This window comes from Condylura cristata, unplaced genomic scaffold (assembly GCF_000260355.1).
Source record: "Condylura cristata isolate star-nosed mole 26May11 unplaced genomic scaffold, ConCri1.0 scaffold00016, whole genome shotgun sequence".
NCBI classification, from domain to species: Eukaryota; Metazoa; Chordata; class Mammalia; order Eulipotyphla; family Talpidae; genus Condylura; species Condylura cristata.
In genome coordinates, this window is record NW_004567117.1 from 33,920,404 (window position 1) to 33,945,628 (window position 25,225).

General features: G+C 36.6%; 1 protein-coding gene and 1 pseudogene across 1 annotated transcript in view; both read left to right on the plus strand.

Moving 5' to 3' along the window:
* The window catches only part of DCC (DCC netrin 1 receptor), a 977,719-nt gene that overhangs the window by 491,195 nt on the left and 461,299 nt on the right, over positions 1 to 25,225 (plus strand). The gene's annotated exons all lie outside the window — the stretch shown is intronic.
* LOC105853705 lies at positions 11,968 to 24,978 on the plus strand (annotated as a pseudogene).

The following is a 25,225-nucleotide window of genomic DNA, read 5'->3' on the forward strand; positions in this document are numbered from 1 at the left end:
TATAGTCTTCTGATGTAAAGTTAAACAAATTCTGAAGGACTTAGTTTATGTTGAAAATAGAATTTATTTCCTTTTTACATAAAGTGAAAGAATTAGGAGAAAACAACATTATTATCAGTGTTATTCAGTCAGTTTTCATCATTTTCAGAGTTTAAGCATAACTTAAATACTTCATGAACTAAAATCCCACAAGAAACCCAAACTTGCACTTATAAGCTTTAATAATACATTTATTCAGACTCTTGTTTTGCCTTTCAACTCTTGATTCTTTCTTGCACTGAGACCACCTTTGAATGTGAACTTGCCGAAACAAACTGAGTTTTCTAGTAGGAGATAATCTCAAACACAATAAGATGAAAGACATGGTGTTGTTTACCTTAAAAGTTTCAATACACTTAAATATAATTAAAAGCAATTTCCATCATAAAATAAAAATTGAAAATCCCATAAATCAGTATCTTAGAGAAATCTATATAGACAAGAATAAGACAGCCTTTTCTAAAATAAATAAAATGCAAACAAATGCATGGAGGTAGTCTTAATAACAACTCTTTCCAGCCTATGAGAATAACCATCAAATTAGTATGAGTGGGGCTATTTTTCGTGTATCCAATGCAGCATGGTGTGGAAGGCTACACAAGGTTTGAATTCTGATTTTAATGGACTTGAGGTACAATTTCAAATTCATACTATCAATTTCCCTAATGCATTCTGCGTAAACTCTTGACCCTATTGCCTGATAACATGGACTCTGAAGGCATGAAGAGTGGGTAGTCTCTATGCTCATAAAGGCAAGGCTTGACGCAGTGTGGCAGGATAAGGCCTGGGAGAGGCAGGCAGACGGGAGTTCTCTGATTACTGTTCCCAGCTTAAATATGTCCTTATGGAAACTATGTTTAATCACTAGTACAGGGACTATTTTAGGACAGAACTAAAAAATGGTATTGTTCTTATTCTTATTTTATTTATTTATTTGTTTGTTTGTTTATTTATTTATTTATTTTTTGCACAGCTTTCTGGCTCCAGGATTATAAGCTCTATTTCTGAACACACCCAGCCTTTTCTCCATCTACTTGTCCCCACCTTCACGCACACCTCCCACCTCCACACACACTGTCCTTACTACAGATGCAGGCATTTAGCTCAGCTCAGTGTCTAATCTAAGCATAATTGCATACTTAAGAATGGAATTTGATCGTTAGCCAGTAAAGTACCCAACCTTGTCTGAACACTGCATTCTACATGTGGAAACAGAAGGAAATGAGCAGAAAGCTCACTCTTAAGTAGAAATCATTATGCTTAACGTCAGTGAGAAAGTGAAAATATTTTTGAACTTTCCAGAAAGCATTCTGGGATCCCTTTTAAAACAGTCTGTGGCAATATAAACAATATACTGTTAAGATTTATTTTTGTGTGTAGCTTTTCTCAGCTGTTTGCCTCATTATCATGCTAGAGAAATATTGCCTAAAACTGACACAGACAGGCTTTGTAAGACAAAAGTAAGTCTACCATGTCAGCCTTTGCAGAAAATTGAACACCGAAGCTAAATCTGAGTTTTCGATTTTGTCTATCATGTGGGTGGCTCATAAAACTTTTCATGGTGTTTGAGTTTAGACTCCTCCTTTTGGGTGCACACATCTGAGAAGTCCTTTGAGGCAGATATAACTTCTACCTGAGTCTTGTTAAAAATCTATCATTTGCCATCTACTGGAATGGCAAAGTCTACAAGAGTAGCTAATTTTTCTTTGAAAATACTTTCGAATAAATAAATAAAGGCTCACTAGGTATACAGTGGGCTCACCAGTCAGTTTCTAGTCTCAGAGAAACAACTGAACCACAGCACGACTAGCAAAACAGCACAAGTGTTGACTGTCTCTTCTGCCCTTAGCATCTTTCCAGGCACCAGTTGGGCTTAGAAAGAAAGGTCAGATCCAGGCCTCAAACACTATCTAGGTAAACAGATAAGAAGGCAGATTATAAGGGGGTGGGGGGAAGCCAATGAACCACTGGGAAGCAGGAAGACATGGCAACCTGGATAAAAAATTCAGCAAAGGTGATAGAATGGAGTGGGAGCAATGAAATGAGTGCAGAAGAAAAAGTCATGTGAGGTGACTGAAGGTCATGCAGACAAAGGACATTTGATGTGGGCCTGGAAAGTGGTATAAATAGTGACTATGTGACTAGCTGTGGTTATATTTCAATTTTAAAAGCCATGGAAAACATGGAAATTTTTTGAGTTGTGACTTACTAGCTGCTTCATCTTGGCAGTAATCTGGCTGTATCTCACTCTGTCGTCCCATTCATGGCTTCACTGGTAAAGACTCATCCTTCCTCACAGTGTTCCAGCTCTATCTAGTAGTTCTTTGAGGACACCTTCAGGAATGTAATGTGAACTCGACACTTGGTGGAGGCAAGGGTACTAGGGTTTGCTGTGCATAAGAGATCAAACCACAGAGTTCCAGGGACATACCTTTAAAGGGAGACTGAACAGTTTTGTTTTTTATTGTCAAGTAAGAATGGTGGGCAAAGGCTTCCCTCAATGGGTAGGACCAGTGAAGCGCACTCTGGGAGTCTTCTGGGAAGTAGATTCAGTAGTGACAATGTGCTTCCTCATAGTTGCGTGCTCAGAAAATGGAGGTCAAGCCCCACTCAGAGGCGGGGATGTTAGTGTTACAGTGAAACCCCAGTGGTGTGGATCACTTTTGATTGTCTGCATATGCCTCATCATCTGGATCAGTTTGCACTCAGAAGTCCTGCAGATGCCACCTCCTGTTCCAGAATAAGCCATAAAGACACCTCAAGGATGCACATGCTGCAAAAATGTTACTGACAGGAATAGTAAATCAAAGGCATTGACAGGGCTTTTGAGACACCTAGCTACTCCGTCTGTCTCAATAGAATTTGTTGACTATTTAGGTGTGAGAATTAGGAGAGGCAGATTCAAGAATAGCGAGGCACAGGTTTGGTATCCTCTTGAAAATAAAGACAAGATGTTCTTACAGCCATTATAAGAAGCCTAAAGTATAATTCCAGGGATCAAGCAAAACCAAAATGAAATAAAACAGAATACCACAAATGTTAAACCATCGATGTGTCACTCGCTATATACCCAATTCCTCTCATGTATAAAATGAAAAAAATATAATAACTGGTCTCCTCATGAGTCTCATAAATGGTGGAGTATCTCCTAATGATGCCCTAATGATACATGAATATTTCCTTGGCAGTCATCTCTAGAAATATAGACAAAAATTAAGTTATGGCATTAGAATGAGATCAAATTTGTAAAACATTTTATATTTCTCATGTTCCTCTGCCCCTCTATAGCCAGCTGGTCATGCTATCTTCACAGCTAGATTTTGAGAAAGTTAAAAGCAGATGCCAAGTCTTATTCATCTTGGCAACGCATACCATTATTTGTTCTCTGGCTCATCTGAGCTTTAAACATAAAAAATACAGTCAACTGTGCATTGTACCTGTGTTATCAAATTCTCTCTCAAAAGTGTTCATAAGCTTTCTTCCAAAAGCTCAAGATTATTTTTTGCATAGAGAACTATTGCATACTGAAATTTCCCCCACCAAATTCATACACTGAAAGTTTTAAACCCCATGTGGCTACATTGGAGATGAGACCTTTCAGGAGATAGTTAAGGTTAAATGAGACCATCAGGCAAGACCTAATCCAGTCTAACTAGTGTCCTTAGGGAAGAGAAAGTCACATCGATTTGCTCTCACTCAGAGCACACACACAGAAAGCAGGACAAGTAAGGAACACAGGGAAAACATCCTATCTGCATGCCAAGAAGAAATGCCTTACCAGAAACCAACCTGTTGCTGTCTTCATCTTACCAGTTTCTAGATTGACAAAAACAATTTTTTTTTGGTCTAAGTCACCCAGTCTGTGGCATTTTGTAATGACAGCTACATACAATACTGCAGCCACAGAAGGAGCGAGTGTTCTGTGCAGGTAGAGTTACACAGGTTTCTTGATCAGTTGTATTGAGACATGCTCCTCTTAGCAATGAATCAAACACCATTTATCAGTTTATATGATAGGTGAAGTGTGACTCTAAGATCTTTATAAATTTAATGATTCTTGGTCTTTTTTATTTCTTTCAATGTCATTGTCATCCACTTGGTACTTCCTAAGTATAAAGTTAGTGCAATTTAGATCTGTCCCAATTTTAATATTAAACATTTCATTTCAAAGAGATTGTTTTATCTTTTCTAAATCAATTCTTAGATATGCTCTATAAATTCAATTTACTACTAGCATTTAAATGTTCACACTCCATCAAATCTCAGATGTTTCTACTAATGGAAGGAACCATGATAATTAAAACTTGATGACTTTTTAACTTTATTTTTTGCATGTCCTCTAGTTGTATAATATTTTTACTGGATCATGAGATGCTAATTGATACTTTATAGAGGTGTATTTAGCTGAGTAGGGAATTGACACATCCATTCGTTTGGGGAGTAAGTAGTACTTTGGCTTCCATTTATAGTGCTCCGTTGCCTCCTTTATGGACTTAGTGTGGTATCACCCATATTGGATTTTAGGCTGTAAGTGGAAAATAATTATCATAAAATCCATTAATATAACTATCCTTTTTTTTAATAGGTAACTTTTGTTTGAACTCAGTTCTGAATTTACACCATCACTGTTCCTACCCGAATAATAATCCTTAAATCCTATGTCTATTTATAACTGACTGTAGTAACAGGGACTCCCTCCACCTGAGTACTTTTCATGATTTTAGTAATAAAAATAGTGCCATAGGTAAGCTTATGTTGACTTTTCTTCAATTAATATTTCACAAACACTTTGAAATCAGTTGAGTGATTCCAAGTAGGAATATGATTACAAATGTAGGCAACACATACATAATATAAAGTAAAAGTTAGTTTAAAAAGATCACAAGTCATGTGGTAGAAGTCTCTAGCCACTAATGTGCTGGTTTTTTAAAAAAAAAAAAAAGAAAACTATGTATGCATTCAAGAACAGAGGTGTGGGGGGTGAGATAATTCACCAGAGACAGAGTGGGGAGCAGAACAGATGGATCTACTGTGATGCACTGTTGAGGGGAGCAGTGGCCAAGACAGAAGAGGTCTGCTGCACCATGTGGGTTGGCTCTCTGGGCAGGGATCAAGGGACCTCATGTTGCAGTGACAGGTGATAGCTTGTGTAGCAGTGGCTGGGGATCGCTTCATAGCACTGTGTCTTTAATTATGGCAGCACCAGGGAGACCCTCATGTGCGGGTTCCTTATGGGAATTAACTCTCCTCACCTGAAATCACAGCTATTGCAGGAGGATGCAAATGTTTGATACAAAATAGTTCCCAAAATAAAGGTTTAACTGAATGTGTATGTGTATTTGCAGGAGAGAAAGCAACATTCATGTTGCTTGTAATAAAATAAATTAGTATTTAAATTATAACCAGAAAATCCTAGTTGGATCAGTAGTATGGCTTATTCTTTGATTATTATTTGAAAAACCACTATGTGGACTTTTCTTCTTTCTTCTTGAACATTTCTTGCATTTATCCTTGAGTTGGTTATAAATACTTTTATTTATTCTTTCTTGGATAGATAAGAAGTCAAGACCGCAGAGGGAAAGGCAAAGACTATATACTAATTCAGAGCACTAAAAAAGGCAGTCTAAGGCTATTATTTTAATTAGCCCTAACAATCTCAGCAAGGTGAATAGACCATCTGTGGTTGAGGAGAACTGCTGACAGTGGTGGAAAGCTGCCCAAAAGGGCATTTCACGCCGAAGTTGTCCTGAAGTACTAAACTTCACATTACCCCAGAAGGAGTTTGACTCTGTGATATGACTCAAACAAAATTAGGTAATAGTGTTGTAATTAAAGTTAGCGAGAGAACATCAGTGGTGCTTGCCAAGTTTCAAAGAAGAGGGAGCAAAGCATGACATTTCTTTATATACTTTCTGAGAGTTTTTTTTTTCTGGTTTATTATTCCATCTGTCTAGATATTACCAGTTAAGTCATTTTAGATAGAAAGGTATGGACTGATCTGTAGTATGATAGACTTGAGCAGTAGCCACCAGACTGGAACTGATATTCACACAAAGAAACCATAGACAAGGTCTTCTCCCACCACCTGGTGGCAGAGTACCTAAGAGCAAACCACCTTGAGAATATACATTTTTTTATTTATTTTTAAAGATAGTATTTTTATTTATTTATACATAGAAGGGCTGGGGTGTATAGGCCAGAGGTGCAGGGAGATAACAGAGTTTGTCAGAGACAGGTTGCACAGCAGAATAGGCAGATCTATTGACACACACTGCTGAGGGGAGCAGCGGGCAAGACAGGAGAGGTCTGCTGCACCATGTGGGTTAGCTCCCTGGCCAAGCATCGAACTCAGGCCTCAGAGATGATAACATGACAGTGCCGAGATTTAATCCCTACGTCACCTGGGACCCAAGTGTGTGTGTGTGTGTATCTATCTATCTATCTATCTATCTATCTATCTATCTATCTATCTATCTATCTATCTATCTATCTATCTATCATCTATCTACTTTAAAGATGGACTGTTATTAAAGCATTTGGATTTTCCGACTATACCATACATTAGTTGAACCATTTATCTATTCATTCAACAAAGGTATAAAAAAATGCAATATTTTCTTGCCTAATCATTTTAAAGCAATTTTGTTGAGGTAAGTTCGTTGATCATTATAATTTGTTTACTATACAATTTCGCAGTCAAAGTGTACATGTACTGGGTTTCACTATAATCACAATGTGCACCGCCACACTGACCACATTCCAAACACTTATAATCTCAAAAAGAAGCCCCTCTTCTTTCGATATCACTTCCCTTTTTCCCTCTGCCATAGCAAGAAAAATCTACTTTCTATCTTTATAGATTTATTTTCTGGACACTTCATACACATGGAAGCATGGAATATGTCATCTTTGGTGATTAGTTTATGGAATATACCATAATATTTCAGGATTAATTCTTATAGTCTATAGCAGTACTTCCTGCCTTTAATGGTTGAATGATACTCCATTGTATAGATATTCCTTGTTTTAATAATTAGTTCAATTGTTGATGGGCATTTGGATTGTCTCACCTTTTTCCCTTATAAAAGAGTTCTGCTGTAAATATTCACACACAGATTTTTGTATGGATGTTTTCAGTTCTCAGTTCTATAGTAACTCTATCTTTAATCATCTGAAGAATCATCCGACTGTTTTCCAAAGTGACTATATATTTTTGCTGGAGAACATTTCTGTGTCTCTATATCCTGGTCAACTTGTTGTTGGCCAACTTCTTTAAATTCTGGCCAGCCTAGGAGGATGAAGTGGTATCCCCTACTACTTGATTTAGAAACCTTGCATATTTTTCTTTTACAGAGATGAATTTGGATTTTCATTCTGAGTGTTGAATTTCAGTATGTGAAAAAAGGGAGTGTTTCATTCATTTGGCTCTTGTGGCAAAAAGAAACTGTACACTGTGCTCAGCCTCTAACTGTTCTTTCTGGTGTGCATCCATATTTTTGTTGTTCAGAAAAGCAGTTCCTATGTATGAAATTTTAACTCACTAAAATTAAGACGTGGAAAAATGGCCTACATTGCAACAGAAACATGTTGGTAGTTCCTCCCTGTCAAATACATTTTAGTATAAGTTCAGTATGTACAAAATGGGCAATTAAATATGCAACAGCTACATGTTTAAGTGAGACATCTGATAAAAACACAAGCTAAAAATTTTTTACCAGCGTTCCCCAAACTGTAGTTTTATCTTTAGGTATCCTTAACAAATATGTACAAAGGGAATAAGCCAAAACACAACACAACCCCTCTGTGGTTACATCAGTTTGGAAAGCGTTGAATCAGATAAAGTAAGAATATGCTGCAGAACTTCTTAGATCTCTAGCAGAGTTAAAAATACTGTGGGGAAATACTGTGCTCAGTTAGCAGAGGCAATAGACTTAACACCTTTCTCCCTGTATTTGGAGACAACGGGGTGCAGCCTAAAACTCTTGTGGTATCAGTAGTCACTGCAAAAATGTTATAGCAATTTGGCTCATATGTAGGTGTAGCTTACTGTACACATTTCAGTGCAAATTGCCTGCCCAGTCAAAAGGGGATCTCTGCCATGGTTAATGAGTGTTTGCCAGACTTTTTATTACTGCCATTCGAACCCATCACACATTCTGTAAGGAGCAACAGGATGCCATTTAAATCACAGTCCAGTGTTTCCCCCCTGCTGAGGAAAATAAATTATATTTGTGAGTTTGCATTCACTGCTTCTTTCGAGAGCCAGCAAAGAAAATAATTAGCCTATCTGATTAAATTACATATTTGTGTTTTTTCTTGGTGCATTCTTACTGACATTCTAGAAGTAGTTAGTGAATTCTACCACCAAATGATTAGGAATAATACTTTGCCCCCAACTTACAGTGCATGGAAACAAAAGAACTTTCAAATGAGCTGGGGGATGTTTGGTTTGTGTGTATGATTCTTAAAGGGTGGTTAGCCAAATAGAAGTGGGCATGTTGCAGATAAAATTGTATTTCTGCCTTAGAATGACAATTTAGCTCACAAAATACCTCTTCTGGAATTAAGACTATGCAGAGTCATTATGCAGATATATGCAGGCAGGTAGAGTAACAGTAGGGATATTTCCCTTGCTTGAATTTTAAAACAATAATAAAGTAATAATAGATGAAATTCTGGCCCCAGGAGAAAATATCAGTGAGTTTTTCTACTCAATATCTCTTCACCCCTTTGCTTATAAACAGAGGAACAAGTTAGTTCTCATTTTTCACTTCCACTGCTGGCCCTTGGTTTTCTTTTTAGCAGAATGTTTTATGGGCACTTTATGCTTATCAGTGTCTCCACTAAAATCAGGAGCATTTGTATGATTATGACCCTCATCATTCATTCTGTCTACACCTCCTTTTTCCACTTTCTTGCTCGTTTCCCTATTCTAACCTATTCCAGTTCACACTTGAGTGTGTTACCGGGCAAGGGGCTGTGAACACATCGCTCATTTTCTAAGCATTGTCTGTGCAGTGAACCAATAACACCTAGCCTGCAGAGTTGATATGAAGACCAGGCTAAGCGAAATAATGTGTGTTCAGTGCAGCTCCAGCACACTGCCCAGAATAAAGCATGCACTTGATATATGACATTGTTATCATTATCGTTATTAACCGTGAGTATTTTGGCATGCCTTCTACTTGATTACCCAAACTTAGAATAGCAAACCCTGTTCAGATCTTAAGTCACAAGCTGGGCAGCTCTTGCCACCTACTGATATTCCAGGAAAACTCAAGGAGGAAAAAGAAACTGATGGAAAAGCTCACCAGAAGTCACTCTGAGGAGAGTGGAGCTTGAGCAAGGCAGTAAAATTTGCCACGACACAGATCACTAAATAAACATTGTGAAAGCGTTGGTAAGAGTGACCGAAGTGAGAGAAGGTGAATGTTTCACTGGTTTGGGTGAATTGTACAATATAGTGGTGTGAACTACATTCTGGGATATGGACCATATTAATTCAGATCAACTATTATTTAAAAGTCATTTGATCTAAAAATAATATAGACTTTCTTAAGGGTACTTACAAAATGTTCTGCTATTTATATTTTACCAAAGACTATGAAAAATGTCAACATGGTAAATTATTAAGAAAGAAAAACGGCCAGAAAGTAAGTACTTGCAGTTAGGTTAGCTTTGAATAAAAACGAGTATTTATCATCCACATATATAATACACATGAAAACCTTCAAACTGCATCAATAGAGTTTGGTTTAATGAATATAGCCTCAGTGTTACAATATATTAAGTCCAGTCACTGGTTCTGAGCCCCTCACTTCTTCATACCTTACATTAAATCCATAACAGTTGACCACGAGAGTATATTTAAAATGTACCTACTTCTCTCTGTCCTGGCATCCTTCACCTTAAATCCAACTACTCTCAACTGTGACTGAGGTGAGTCCTGTAACCTTCAACTGATCTCTCCTCTAAGCTTGCCTTTCTGTAACTACTCCCACTCAGATTTTCTTGTTAAAAGGTTATTCAAACATAGGATGCTCCTACCTTAGAAATTAAAGCTCTCATATGCCTTCCATTTTTCTTACACTAAACAAAAAACTCCTAACTACCTTCTACCAACCCCTCGCCTTTACCTTTCTAAATCGATCTACCTCTGCTCATTAGGTTCACCAATTCTGGGGTCTCCTGCCTTTAATTTGAATAAACTAATTTCTAGACTCAGGACTTTTCTTGTAGTGCCCCGTCTGAAATCCCTTTCTCTCAGCTCTTCAAATGGATGATACTCATCCAGATTATAGCACACAGGTCACCTCCTTATGGGGTTTCTTTTTCTTTTTCTTTTTTTTTCCATTTTCATTGAAACAGTACCTCCCTCTGACTTTATGCTTCCATACTGTTACTTTCCCTCTATAATTCTTATTGCAGTGCAGTCTTTATGTACTCATTAACCACTGCTGTCTCCTCCAGTGAAATGTTAATTCCACCATATCATTTGCTTTGTTCACTGTTTTGTGCCCTGATACAAACATGATAAAACATTGCATGAATGAATGATATGTTGCCATCATCAACTGTATTGATGTTCTCATAACCCCCATTTATTGGACACTTATTTGTGACAGGCCTGGTGCAAAGTGCCTTGCTTTCTCATTCAATAAATGAAAACTATGTAGAGGAGAGGCTAGCTTTATCGATCCTAAAGATGTGGAAATGGAGGTTTTTTGTTTTGGCTTTTTTTTTTATTGTTACCAATGGTCATCATTGTTGTTCCAGGGAGCAGAACTAGAATTGAAATCACATACAGTGGTTAGAAGAAGGAATAGGACCCTTTGATATGGAAAAGCCCATGAAGACCACCCCAGTGAGTTGGCACACCATACCTATCAACAGGTGCAAGTCATGAAAGTCCTATAACCAAGCTGGGGTTTCCATGCCAGCACTACTAGCATCACTTGTAAACAAGTTAGAAATGCAAATTTATTGGTCTTGCCCTGACCCACTAAATCAGAATCTGTGGAAGAGTCCAGGAAAGTGTTTTTCAGAATTGGTGATTCTTGAGCACTGCTTTAGCAAAAAGAAAGCCAACCTGGTTAGCAGGCCATCTACAAAGATACAAACATGTTACGACTGGAGGAAAAGAGAGAGGCTTGGTCATAAAGAAGAGTTGCAGAGGCGAAATAGAAAACCAGAGTAGGACTGGACAGTGTCTGATTTTTCTCATCTTAAGTTCTTAAATTGCCTTCTGTTACATAGGGTTATTATTGGAATGTGAGTTTGCACTGAGCCAAAATTGGAGTACAAAGCAAAAGTCCACGTGTTTCCAGTTATATTGACTAGCAGAGTGTGTGTCTGCAGAAGAGACGGGCCATTATAAAGGCAGAGACGGATCTTTAAGTCCACAGATGACTGAAGCTGTTGCAACTGTGAGAAAAATGGTTCATACAAGAACATTTTATAATGCTGTTTAAGGGGGCAAAATAATGGTGGATACATTTCAACTGTGGGAAGTGTAAGGTAATATATCTAGGAAAATATAATCCAAATTCTGTTGATGAAGTACTCTCTCTGTTATTACTTGGTTCTAGAAAAAATGATACCTGAATCTATGTCATCTATCTTTGAAGACAGTCCAATATAAAAGACAGTTCAGAAGGTCAACCAAATGTCAGAGATAACCTTGATACAATTGAAACTAAATGGAATTATATAATTTTGTTAAATCTTTGAACGAAACTAGTCATGTTTTTGTTCATGGATTAGAGTTTATAGTGTTATACAGTGACTTGCATGAAGGCCATAAAATAGAAGAGTCTGAAAGGTTAACTGAAGTGGTCAGAGGAATGAAACAGTGAGACCAGATGAGAAATTTTCAGTCAGGAAAATAGTAGGTGAAAAGGGACACAATCAAATGCATGCTCATGAAGGATGTTGGGAAGTGGAGCACCGATATGTTCAACAAATTCAAAATACTACACCCAAGAGAACTTTCTTGAAGCTCTAAGGTAACTTTAGGACAGAAGGAAAGAAAGGAAGAAAATGTGTGATTTCTTTTCATATGGTCAGTGATGTATTGATGCTGTTCTCTGTGGGAGGATTCACAAGCTGCAGGGTAATCAGGAACACAATAAATATTTATTTATGGGAAATGAGGCCCAAAATGGCATGTAAAATGGAAACCATGTATTCTGGAGCAGTAAAAAAATTTAGTGGTAAAAATAAAGGTCTTTTCTTAAAGTAAAGCCCAGAAACCAATGGCTAGTGCATTATTGTAGCTTTGAAGTATTTTTTAGCATCTATTTGTATGCATCTGCATATAGAGGCACAAATATAGACATACATGGGTATAATCCATATTTACCATTAATATAAATGTGTTTTTCCATTATAAGTGAAATATGTGTGCTTTATAGATTATGAAAACAAAGAATAGAACAAAAATCACACTTAGTTTTATTGCCCAAAGATGACCACTATTAATGTTTTACAGTGCTATTTTCTATGTTTTTATAATTTTCAATTTTATGACTTAAAATCATTTACTGCCTCAGGATTTTACCACTAATCATGTAGTCTATTAGTAAAAGATAGGCAGGAATACTGTGAAAAACAGTGATATTTTTTACATTAATTTTACCAGTATTTAAGATTTTTTGCTATATGCTAAAATGAGTTTTGATTATAGACATTTGTTTTCTTTCTATCTGATTTTTGTATTTATGTTTATTACATTATTGAAATTAGTTTTATATTTTACATTGTTTCTATTAATAGCCCATCTTATTTCTGATGTTTTTTGTTTTAAACATTTTATAACTATCCTCTTCAGTATGTGAAGTCTTTTCTAGATGTTTCTTTTAACTGCAGGTAGCTCATTCCTGTGTTTGTTCATATTTACACAGTTGAAAATGCTTTGCCCTTTTCCATGGAGAGGTTTGTTTTTCCATGTGGACTGTCTACACAATTTATTGTCCTAAGATATTTGAAAACAGTCTATGTTTGAATACTGATGTGCTTTGGTAGCTTTACTAGAAAATTTTATGAATTTTTAAATTAGGGAATTATGTGTCCCATAGACTAAGCATCAGGTGTTGTTACTGTGATTATTTCATCTTTTTTTTTTTTTTTTAAGATTTATCTATTTATTCATACAGAACTGGGGTACAGGCCAGAGATGCGGAGGGTGAGAGGATTCACCAGGGACAGAGTGAGGAGCAGAACAGGCAGATCAATGAAGTACACTGCTGAGGGGAGCAGCGGGAGGGTCAAGAGAGGTCTGCCACACCATGTGGTCACCTCCAGGGCAGGTGGGGATTGAACTCATGTGGAAATGGCTTTAGCTTCTCAGTGCAGTGCTTTAACCCTCTGTGCCACCAGGGAGGGCCCTATTTCCTCTATCTTACTTTGTACTTTTTACTTTTAGTTTAGCACTATTTGTTTTACATCTTCTATGTAGACTTTTGTTTGATTTTAATGGTAGTATAACTAAAAAGACATAGAACTAGAAAATTTACTGGCAAATTTCTAGGTTGATTAAAAAGTCACACAAATAGGTACTTTCAAAATATGAAAGTCTAATACAGGATTTACAGTGTCATTATTTATGTTGTCTCTTTTTCCTTTAGACTATATTGATAATGAGTATTTTAATCTTGGGTAAATTTTATTTAAAATCAGTTTGGGCATTTGTCTTTGATTTTTTCATCCGATCTGCTGTAATAATTGTGCATACATAATTGTGTCCACTTAAGCAATTTAATTCCTAACTGACAGAAGTAGAAGGTGACATAGAGGCAATGATTGATGTGTAGCGAAATGTATGAAAAGTTTGACAGAGAGTTCATACATACAAGTAATAACATTTTGTAACTTTCATGTATATATCATTAGGCTCTTTTAACTGATGTGTAAAAGTATCTACTGCATCACTTACAACAGGCTCACTTGTATTTATTGTTAAAGATTTTAATTATTTGAGAAAAGAATGAATGTTTTTCATTTATTCTTATTTTAATATCAAAAATTTGAAGGGGACATCCACTATGTTGTTATTAGTATTTTTTTTTAAAAGGACAGAGAAGTTATGTTGGTGAAAATATCAACATTTTGGTAACAAACCATAGTAAGAAAATGACATTCCAATTAATTGAACTTTTCTCATTTCATACCAAGAATGAGAAAGTTAATAGAAACAGTGATGCTTCCTTGGCAATGTGATCATTGAAGAATAGTATCTCCCTCCTTAAAATGACTCATATTTTGGAAACTTAATGGGAACTAAGAGGGTTAGGAAAGACTTTTAAATTGTGTATACTTCGTAGAATATGATACCTCAGTGTCCCAAATTATTTAATTATATCTGAAAGATGCAAAAAAATTAATTAAAAGGGATAGACATACTCCTGTGTTAATTGCATTACTAATGCATGTAGAATTACAAACTTAGACTACACCATGGTGATAACTGGAGGGATGTAGCTGTGACTTTTAGAAGAGGGATTAATCAAGGATAAACCTTTAAGATAAGTCAACTTCACCCTCTTGCAGGTGAAAAGACATCTAACTTTTCACCATAGTTATTTTTTTTTTTTAAGATTTATGTATGCTTACAGAACTGGGGGACAGGCCAGAGGTTCAGGGGAGATGAGAGTATTCACCAGAGACAGAGTGGGAAGCAGAACAGGCAGATCCATGAAGTATACTGCTGAGGGGGTAAGACAGGAGAGGTCTGCTGTGCCAGGTGGGTCACCTCCCCAGCTGGGATTGAACTTGCACTAAAGCTGCTGAGGCTTGCTTCCTAGTGCTACTTTTTAACCAGTGCACCACCAGGGAGGGCCCACCATCATCATTACTATTGCAGAAAAAATACAGAAAGAAGTATACCTTCCCTAGTATAGTAGCCAAATAAAGTAAAACAATATTAGTGATATGAAGGTAAAATTATAAATTAATGTGATTATGGTTGATGTAATTCTTGACCTAAGTACAGAAGACATCTTAGATACGCTACCACGGCTGTTTGAGTTTTAGCATGCGATAACTTCATAAGAAATCCCTATAGGCCCTCCCTGTGGCCAACAGGTTGAAGTGTGGCACTATGGAGCCACAGTGTGGCACTCACAGCCACTGCAGTGCGAGTTCCAATCCCAACCAGTGAGGTGACTCACATGGCACAGCAGACCTCTTTTGGCCTGCCCACTGCAATCCTCAATAATGTTACTTTGGTGGATCTGCCTGTTCTGCTCCCCACTCTGTCTCTGGTGAAGCCCCTCATTCCACCCCACACCCCTGCACCTCTGGCTTGTATCTTAGTTCTGTATGAATAAATAAATAAATCTTTTAAAAAAACATTATTTAAAAAATTATAAAACTGAGATTGAGGAAATATTAAATGACTTTTCAATTTAATTAAATACTGCCGAATTCACGGTTGGAATCCATGTTCTTTCTTCTGTCCTACCTGCTTACAACCTGCAGGCTAACTTACTGATGCTTTTATTCTTGTGACTGTTCCAGCTGCTGAGCTTATTAGCATGCTAATGAACATGCTTATGGGTTCATTACTCTGTCTTTATACTTAACATTTAAATATCTTATCTCCTTTAACCTCTCAATGATATGCAATTTTATTGTCTCCATTTAACAGGTAAGAAAACTAAGCCTCTAAGAGCTTAAGTCAGTCCTTGTTCACACATTCAGGAAATAGCTGAGGCAAGATTCAAGCTCACTATGGTCTAACTTCCAAATGTCACTTTCTTATCATGATGCTAAGCTCTCTCAAATCCCACAACGCTTCTCTGGGATACAGTGTAAAAAGCATGGAATGAGTTTGATCCCAGATAAGATAATTGCTATGTTCTGTTTTCTTCATCTCTGAAACTATGATTAAAAATCTCTGTCCTTCATAAGTCATAACTTTGTTGGGAGAATTCACCCAAGAACGATGAAAGGAGTCTTTTACTGCAAGTCATTGTTTGAATACCCTCAGCAACCAGAGAGGCCAGGGCTGCACTCAGGATTTGTGTTGTTTCTGACATAAGTCTAGAAGAGTTCTTGACTTGGAAGCTTTTCATGACCCAGAAGAAAAGCAAATAAACATAAGGTGTTAGTAAGACAGAAGTCGGGGAATGAAGTGAACAAGGGCTCTTCTTTCCCTGTCTAATTAAGGCTAGATTCTCTCAAAATGTAATTAAGATGTTTCTTCTGAAGATGAACAGGTAGGATTCTTAAGAAATCATTCCTCAAAATCATATTTACTATTATTTGTTTTAGCTCCATTTCTCCTAATTTATTGCATCCTAGAGAGAATAGGAATTCAGGTTGTGCCAATGACTGATAGTTGCTGAACAAAATCCTTAGGACTGAACTCTGAAGCTGAGGTGACCTATGTGTACTCATGGTAATGAGATGACCACTTGCCTTAAGAGTGGTTTTACATCCTTGCTTGGGTTTATTTAGCCTCTCTGCAAGGCACTCAGTGGCAACAAGCTTGTCAAGGAGTCTAAAATTCTAATACCTTGTTAATAATAGATTTGACCTTTCTTTTAGTGATTTGATTTGGAAACTTTGGGAAGAAAAATATACAGTATTTCTGGTTTTTCTTTCTGAATCTCTTTGCCCTATCTCCTTATTATCAATTTGGATTTGTTTCCGTCATAGAGATAAGAGTTCTCATGCCAAAATTTCATCAGTGATATCAGAAACATTTGCCAAATTTGTCTTGAAACCTTTGGTATACAAGCAGCCTGCTTGATACTGAGGACACATTTTCTTGGTTTCTATTCTTGAAAGTCTTAAAATTTCCATTCCCCCCATATTGTTTGGGTGCTAATATTTTTATCTCTTAGTAATCTATATGATATTTTTTATATTTCTCTCCATTGATCTTTTTTAATTTTTTTTCATCTCACCCATCTTATTTTGCCATTATTCTCTGAAGAGAAACTCTAAGGGAAATTTCACAGGGATTTCAATTTCTAACTTTCTTTTTATTTCATTGTGGCCCATACTTAATATATCTATCTATCTTACATTTTAAGTACATAATATGTTATAGTGGACTCTAGGTACAGTATTATTCAATAGATCTCTGAAACGCATTCATCTTGTCTAAGTGAAACATGCCTACAGAAGACTCCCAATTCCCTTTCCCCACCAATCCCACTTTATTTCTTCTTCCATCCTGTGAATTTAGTTTTTTTAGAAGATATTGCAGATAAGTGATCATGCAAAATATATGTTTCTGTGACTGGCTTATTTCATTTAGAATAATATACTGAGGTTCATTCATGTCACATACTATTTTTTTTTAGATGAAGACATGTTCTCTTGTTTCTGGAATTACTCTATCTGACTATGTCTTACAAGCTCACAAAAGGTTATTTTCCTTTCCAGGTACATGTCAGAGAGCTGGGCTGACTGATCTTTTCTTTTAATAAGCAACTTTTGGAAACCATCGCCACATGATAACTCCTGAGCATCAGCTTTCTAATAACCAAATATCATTTGTTTTTGAAAGGCTCTAAATAAGCTACCTTTTAAACAAAAGATAAATAGGTTGTGTAACTCACATTCAAGAAGTTTAAGGAAATCTGTGTGGCTTTCTTGCTTAATAAATAGAAGGGAAAGTTTATAATCAGTTATTTAAAACCTCCATCTGTTTCATATTATGGGTATTGGGGTATAAAGTTGAATCATTTCCCTCAGTTATGGCCACCTTGAAATGGATATCCAGCTATTTCCCTAAAATTCCATATTTTATTGCAAAGAATTACCTCATTTGTTGTTCCTACCTACTTTCCAGCAGCTGGAAGGCATGACCCCATACTGCTGCCGTTGAACATGCATTGGCTTGGAGGATTAAGTAGTTTGTCTTCAATCACAGTGGGCAGGCTTGACACGTAGATGAGAAACTTTATTTTCAGAGCTCCAATACAGGACTTTCTATCATAGAAAACTGTCTCTGTAGGGCATATTTATTTCACAAATCATTTGAAAGTAAATTTGTACTTGCAAGGCAAGATGTAGATTCCTAATGGAAAAAGTATCATTTTCAGTTGATAACTCTGAGAATTCTGAACATTTTAATTAACATGAAATCACATTCTCCCGAACTGTAGTTATATCTCTAATTGTATTATGTTACTTGTTTTCGTCATTGGTGCCTAATACCATCAAATTTAAGCTCTGTGCTCTCATTACTAACAATGAGGCAAATAGGCACCTCTGCCTAGTTTCATAAAAAATGGGAAGATATCATATATACAAGTTTGCAGTGAATGTTTCAGTCTACCCAAATAGTTATATCAAGCTGTAGAACTTTCCACGTATATAGCATATAGGCCCAAATTGCTGATATAGATGATTATTATTTGGATAATTTTGTTTAATCCTGCACAGGAAGAGTGATTCTGTCACCCTTGAAGATCAGATCATTATAATATAATCAAGTTATTTTGCTGCTTTCTCCCTGACTTATCATAATTGTTCAAAAAATATTTTTCTATTCCAAGTAAGATATCCCTTTCTCTAATCTTAAATAATGAGGAGTTCCTCTCTTTATTCTATATTTTCCTCTTAATTATCTATAATTGAAAAAGATGTACATAATCACTAAAAAATGAAATGGTTCAAGAATATCTAGAATGGAATCTAAATCCATTTTTCATACTGACCTGTCCGCAAATGCTGTGGACAATCACCTTTAAATACTTCTCACATTTTCTTACAATCTTCTCTGGAGACTACATGATTCACAAAAAGCCCAGGATACAGCTAGAGAAGACCCTAGTTCAAAATATGCTTTACTACCTCGACCTTAGGCCTATCATTTGGTGTCTCAGGAAACTCATTTTTCAGATGTAACCTGGTCAGTCACCTCTCTCATATTTCCACCCCAGGTCTGTTGTGATGACCACATAAAATCAGATATATAAAAATTACAAGAAAGCAAAAGGACCACACACACATTTAAGTGACTGTTCATCTTATGAAAATCACCCCACTTATGGCAAATTTATTCTGATTTCTGCACATGAAATGAACTGTTGTACCCCTTTACATGTTATCAATCATGTGTAATCAACCAGAAATAATTTCTCATTTAATTAAAATACTATATACCATTCTCCTATATGGTTTATTTATCAGTTTAGGGGTCCCAGACAGGTGTCTGGTTCAACATCCCCACCCCCTTTCCTTTCATAGAAGCCATGCTAATCCTGTACATATTGAATTTAAATGGATAAATAAATGAACTACTGGGTGAGTTAAGTGGAGGTTTTTCAAAATCCTCATGGGCAGTCATTCTCAGCATTTAATCAGCAACCTCATGACAGAAACTGAGGCATCTGTGCATCACGGCACCTGCCCCAGCACTGTCTATCAGTGTCCAAAGGAGGACACCAGTGCACAGCCTCCTCGGGTTCCTTCCTCTCTGATCTGGCCCAAATTCCCCCCCATTGTGTACTGAGGACTCCTGCTGTATTCAGACTGTGTCTGCCAGTTGCATTTGCCAGTGGAGTCCTTTGGTCCTTCCAGACAGTGGTCTGCCTGCGTCCACGGAGCCATTCAAATGCAGCAGTAAAGTCAGGACACGCGGCTTATCCATTCATATCACTGACTTTCAAAGCTGCCCGCACAAATGGTTCTGCCTGGATTTATTTCAAAGCATTGACTGAAGCAGACAGAAAGTTTCCTGCCAAGCAGTTATATTTACCACACAAATTTGTCAGCTTAACCAAACATTTCAGTGTGTTAGAAGCAGAAATTTGAACTGATTGATCTAAAGGGCTCAAGCACTATGAAAGAGATGAAGGTGAATCAGACTACATAACAATGTCTGCATGACTCCAAAATGAGCATGAAATAAATGTGGTTTTTCAGAGGAACTGGGCTGCCACCTCACGCCCCACCCCCTGATTGAGTTCACGAAAGGAGCTGTGACAGGTGTTGCCATGATTAAGCTAAAACACAGCGGTGGTGGTAGCAGCAAGCTTGAGATACTCTGATATGCATCACAGATAGGTTGTGTTACCAGCAAAAGTGTCAGTAGAAGCCCTTAGCCATGTCATGGATAAAGTGATCCTTGAAATGTTACTTCAGCCTCCACATCACCACCTTCTGGTATCTTTCTGTGCTCAGCTTCATTTTCTATAAAATGGGTATCACTCATTTCATTGCATTGCTGTCACCCAAGTTTTCAGAATGTAACATTTTGCTTACAATTAAAAAATATCAAATTCAAATGCCATGGAAACCTCTTCTATCCTGTGGTATAAAGTTTGCTATTAAATGTAGTAAAAACCGGTCCTTTAAAATGTAACACTTCCTGATATGCTGGAAAAAGAGCACATCACTAGTCATTTTTTGAATACCTTGGAGATAGGATTCTATATCCATTGTCATTGTCATAATGGTTATCAGTTTTATACACTTTTTCACTTGTCTGTTTTATCACACATGTCATTTAATTTAATCTGTTTTTATTTTATTCCATCAGTAGTCTTTGGGGGAACCCTTTTGAAATATTTAAAGCTTGCAAATACAACACTTATTTTGTAGATGGGCCTGGGGAACAATCTCAGAGAAGAGTAGGGACATATTTGAGAAAAGTCTTATGTTTCTCCAAAGATTTACAATCTACAAGGCAGATTCTCCCCAAGAGACTATTGCCAAATTGTATGCCTTTGATCACTCAAGAAGCAGTGTTTGAAGCTGATAATTAAAAAAAAAATGCAAAATTCAAATGGAACTCTTTTTTTTCTGTCTCTAACAGTCTATTATAACCTGTTTGCTAGTTGTAGAAAAGAGCTGTAAATATTTAAATTTCAATTGCTTTGATTAAGTCATAACTGAAGAACACCTGAAGTCAAACCTGTGTATTTTAACTACTACTTTTTTTTTATGAATAAATTTTGTTTTAGAGCCGTTTTAGGTCCAAGGAAACATTGAGCAGAAAGCATGGAGAATTCTCATTCACCCCTAACCCTGCACAATTACAAAGCCACTGACTCAACATCTCCCCAAATGTTACATGTACTCTATATCAACACACCAGTATCACCCAAAGCACACAGTTCACTTGAAGATTTGTTCTTGGTGCTGTATACCTCCTTTGGTTTTTGAGAAGTTCACAACTCGTATCCACCACTACATTATCATGGAGAGTAGTTTCACTGTGCTAAAATCCATACGTGTTTCTGCTGTTCATCTCTCCTCCTTCCTAAACCCTGGTAACTCACTAATATGTGCAGTGTTTCCATGGACTGACTTTTCTAGAATGTCATATCTGACTTGTACAGATTGTAAACTTTTCACATTGGATTCTTTCACTTAGCAGTGTGTATTCAAAATTCTTTCATGTAGTTCTTGGCTTGGTAGCTCATTGCTTTGAAGTGCTGAGTAACATTTCTTTTTCTTTTTTTTTTTTTTATCCATTCACCTACTGAAGATCAGCTTGGCTGCCCTAATTAGGAAAGCTTTGCAATTATGAAAAAAACACTATAGGCATCTGTGTGCAGGTTCTTTTGTGGACATGTTTTCAGTTCCTTTTGTAAAATACCAAGCAATGCAATTGCTGGATCACAGGGTAATAGTATGTTTAACTTTAGAAAAAATTGTCAAACTGCCTTTCAGAGTGGCTGTAACTTTTTATGTTACCATCAGCAATGAAGAAGAGTGTTTGGAACTTGGGCCTCTTGTGTAGGTGTGTGGGAGCATCTTGTTGCTCTAGTTTGTCATTCCCTAATAACATAGGATGAACATCTTTTCATGTTTGTTGCCATTTGTGTATCTTTGATGAGGTCTCTGTCTTTGTCCATTTTATAAAGAAGTTGTTCATTTTCTTCTTGTTGGATTGCAAGGATTTTTAATGCATTTTGGTTAACATTTTCTAGCACATTTATCTTTTTAGTATAATTTCTCTCACTTTCTGACTGTCTTCCTGGTCACTCCCCCTACTTGGTCACTGTGCTATATGATCATTATTTGTTCTTTCTCATACCTAAGAGAGGGGTGTGTGTTTATAAAGGGAAAGAGAAAGACTTATATAGGTTGGCTGGGGACTCAGATAATGATTGTCAATCCTGACTGCATCTAGCTACTTGCTTTGAAATTTGATTTTTACGTACTATGTAGAGCTTGTGACCCACTTCACCTCCACTGACTTTATCGTGGACACTAAAAATTATCAAAACATAACAACAAAGTGAAAAGGCCTTGTCACAGTAATCACTTTCAGAGTGGCTGTAACAGGGTATATAGGTAAACTTTAGTTATAGTAAGAGGATAGCAGTCACTTAAACAAGTGTACTCGAGGAATTTGATGATTCAAAGCTCTGTAGAAGTTTCAAGCAAGTCATATTGTTAGACATTAGTTGTATTTGTCCAACACTCTTCTACCTTTTTCTTCTCATCTGCACCTTCATCTTGATCTTCACCAGCCATATCCTCAAAAGCTCCCTGGACCTCATGCATAACTCATTGAATGTTTCTAGTTTTGTTATGAAACAGGGTCCCCTTTGTGTTGAAGAATGATAACTTAAGGAGGGAAGACATTTATTAAGGGAATACCCCTGAACTGTTTCCCTGTAATTAAAATTTGTTAACATGTCTACTAAATTGCATAAGTCATCACATGTTCTCTTACCAGCAGGAATAGGCTTAGAGTTCTACATCATGCAACTTTAAGTCTATCACGTACTGCTACAATTTTACTGTGGCATTAGGCTTTCTAGATTCTCATTTCTAATTGACAAAGTTTCCTTTCATCCATTTGCAAAACTCATGTTTTTCTTCTATCACTTGAAAAAAGAAAAAAACTCACCATGTCTCATCACAGTTCATTATTCAGTACCCTAAAATCAAGATGACATATTAATTGCAAAAGCTTTCCTGTTTCAGTCACTCTTGGTAAACCTCCATAGAGGGTCAAGGAGTACACAGCTTATAATGTTACTTCATCCTCTTAGCTGATTATTGACAAACTAAACTTTGTGATGTGTCTTTTCTGCCCCCCCTTCTTGTATTGTTATTACACAGTTACTGTTTATAAGACAACTCAAATTGTATTTCTGTAACTCTAAGGAGTTGTTCAAAATCATCAATCTATTGATTTGCTGATGTTTGAAGTAAGTAAAAGATATGTTGAAAGCAGGTTTGTGATATTTTACATAGTCATCCATTTTATATAATCATTGCCTATGTTATTCATTGTATATTGTTCAATAGTGATGGTTATTTCTGATTATCTGTAGTTTTTTTTTTTTCCCCTCCAGACTCCCTGAGCACTATCAAGTAAGTTATAATCTTAGTCTAAGGACAGATTACTTCCATAAACATTTAGTGCTTACCTGGCACAAGAATTGGGAGATAAGAAGGTACACAAAAATTATCCTCAGCATTAAAACTCAGTGAACCATTAGGCTCTAATAGACAGAGTCAGCCTTGTAAATAAATAATTATAATATAAAGCAATAGTGCAATTGAAAAGGTATATTTAGAAGCTACTGAGCATAGCAACTTCACCAACAGTAAATTCTATGTTTTCCATTCTGAGGAGCCCAATTTAAGAGAATTGGAAATAGACCAAGATTGTTTCTTTCTAATCCATCTTGATTCCCCAAGAGGAAGGGAATTCAGAAATAATATGCTACCATCACAATTAAAAAAAAAAAAAGTTTTAGGATGTTGAATTTAAATACAGCTTGAATCAGTCTGCCCATTGATTTCAGTTAATAAAATATGGATTGATGTCTGAAACAGGCTCTAGAAATGTGACTGCAGAATTGAGGCTACTGGGGGGTGGTGATGAGAGTAGGAACAAAGTGGGAAGGGTTCCAGTGGTCTGTGGTGGAGGAATATGGGTCTCATGGAGGTGGGCGTGGAAACATAGATCTGAGGAGGTGTGAAACTATGCCTCTCAAACAAATAGTGTTGAGTAAGGGGAATGTGTGACTTGGTAGTAGAGACAATAACCTATTAGATACTTCAGTGATTATATTGGGAATGGAATGACCCAAGAAATGTAGTGGTTTGCCGAATGCCTGAGGAAACCTAGATTATTTATGAATTCTGCAAATATGACAGGAAGCAATGGCACACAATCCTGGAGGTGAATCTCTGGACTAACAATCACCATTACTGTAAGTACTGCCACACCTCCGCATTGACTGCTGAAGATGATGACCATGTCAGATCAGGAGGCAACTGGAAGGGATGGAATCCATGCTGGGAGAGGTGGACAGTGAAAACATGATCAGAACAGACAGTTTCACTTTGTCTGTAGAGGGCACTGAAACCTGAGTTGATACTTAGGGTGCTTCTTGGGAGTACAGAGCTGCATATCTAGAAAATGCTAAAAAAGTTGGCCAGGTTACAATGCAGTTGGCTGGTGTCATAGTCATTGCAGCTAAGTTTGCTGGCTTTCTGGAGTTGCTGTTAGTGTAGCAGTGATAATTGATCCAATAAGAACATTATTTTCAGCTAAGGTAAACTTGGAGCCTTTGGGACATACCTAGTAGGCTACAAACCTCCTGATGAAGGACCGTCTGAGTACCAGACTATTTCCACATAATAAAAAAGAGGATTTTGGTGTAAGCTGCAAACAGTAGTATGCCTTAGAAGTATCATAGTTCAGATCTTCTTTCTATAACAAAGTGTTGGAACTTCTATAGAATGAATACCTGGTGAATTTTCTGAGTTCCTCTAGTTTGCTTATTGATGATGAGTATGCCACTGTCAGGTCTTCAGTTTGTCCTAAAAGAGAAGGAGAATTCCAACTGGGATGAGAAAGTGTCATCCTGGGTTTAGAAACATATGGTCAGAAATCAGAAGGCAAACTTGCTAAAGCTACATGGGACAGCTGTGAAACTGTCGTAGGACCTATTTGGATTGATGTCTTGGGTTAGTAAAGATAAACTGTGTAACCAACTTGTATAATACATTTTGCCTGAAGGCCAGTATGAGAAAACCTCCTTTAAACTTTAAAACACCTTAAAACCAGTTAACAAAACCTGTCTAAAAGTATAAGGTGTTCTAAAAGTATAAGGTGTCCCACTTTGTCTCCTGAATTTTAACTTATTGCCATAAATGTATTTATTTATTTATTTTTATTTATTTTTTGCCATAAATATATTTAAAATGAAAATAAAATAATATACAGTGTTATAAGTCAATATTATTTTAA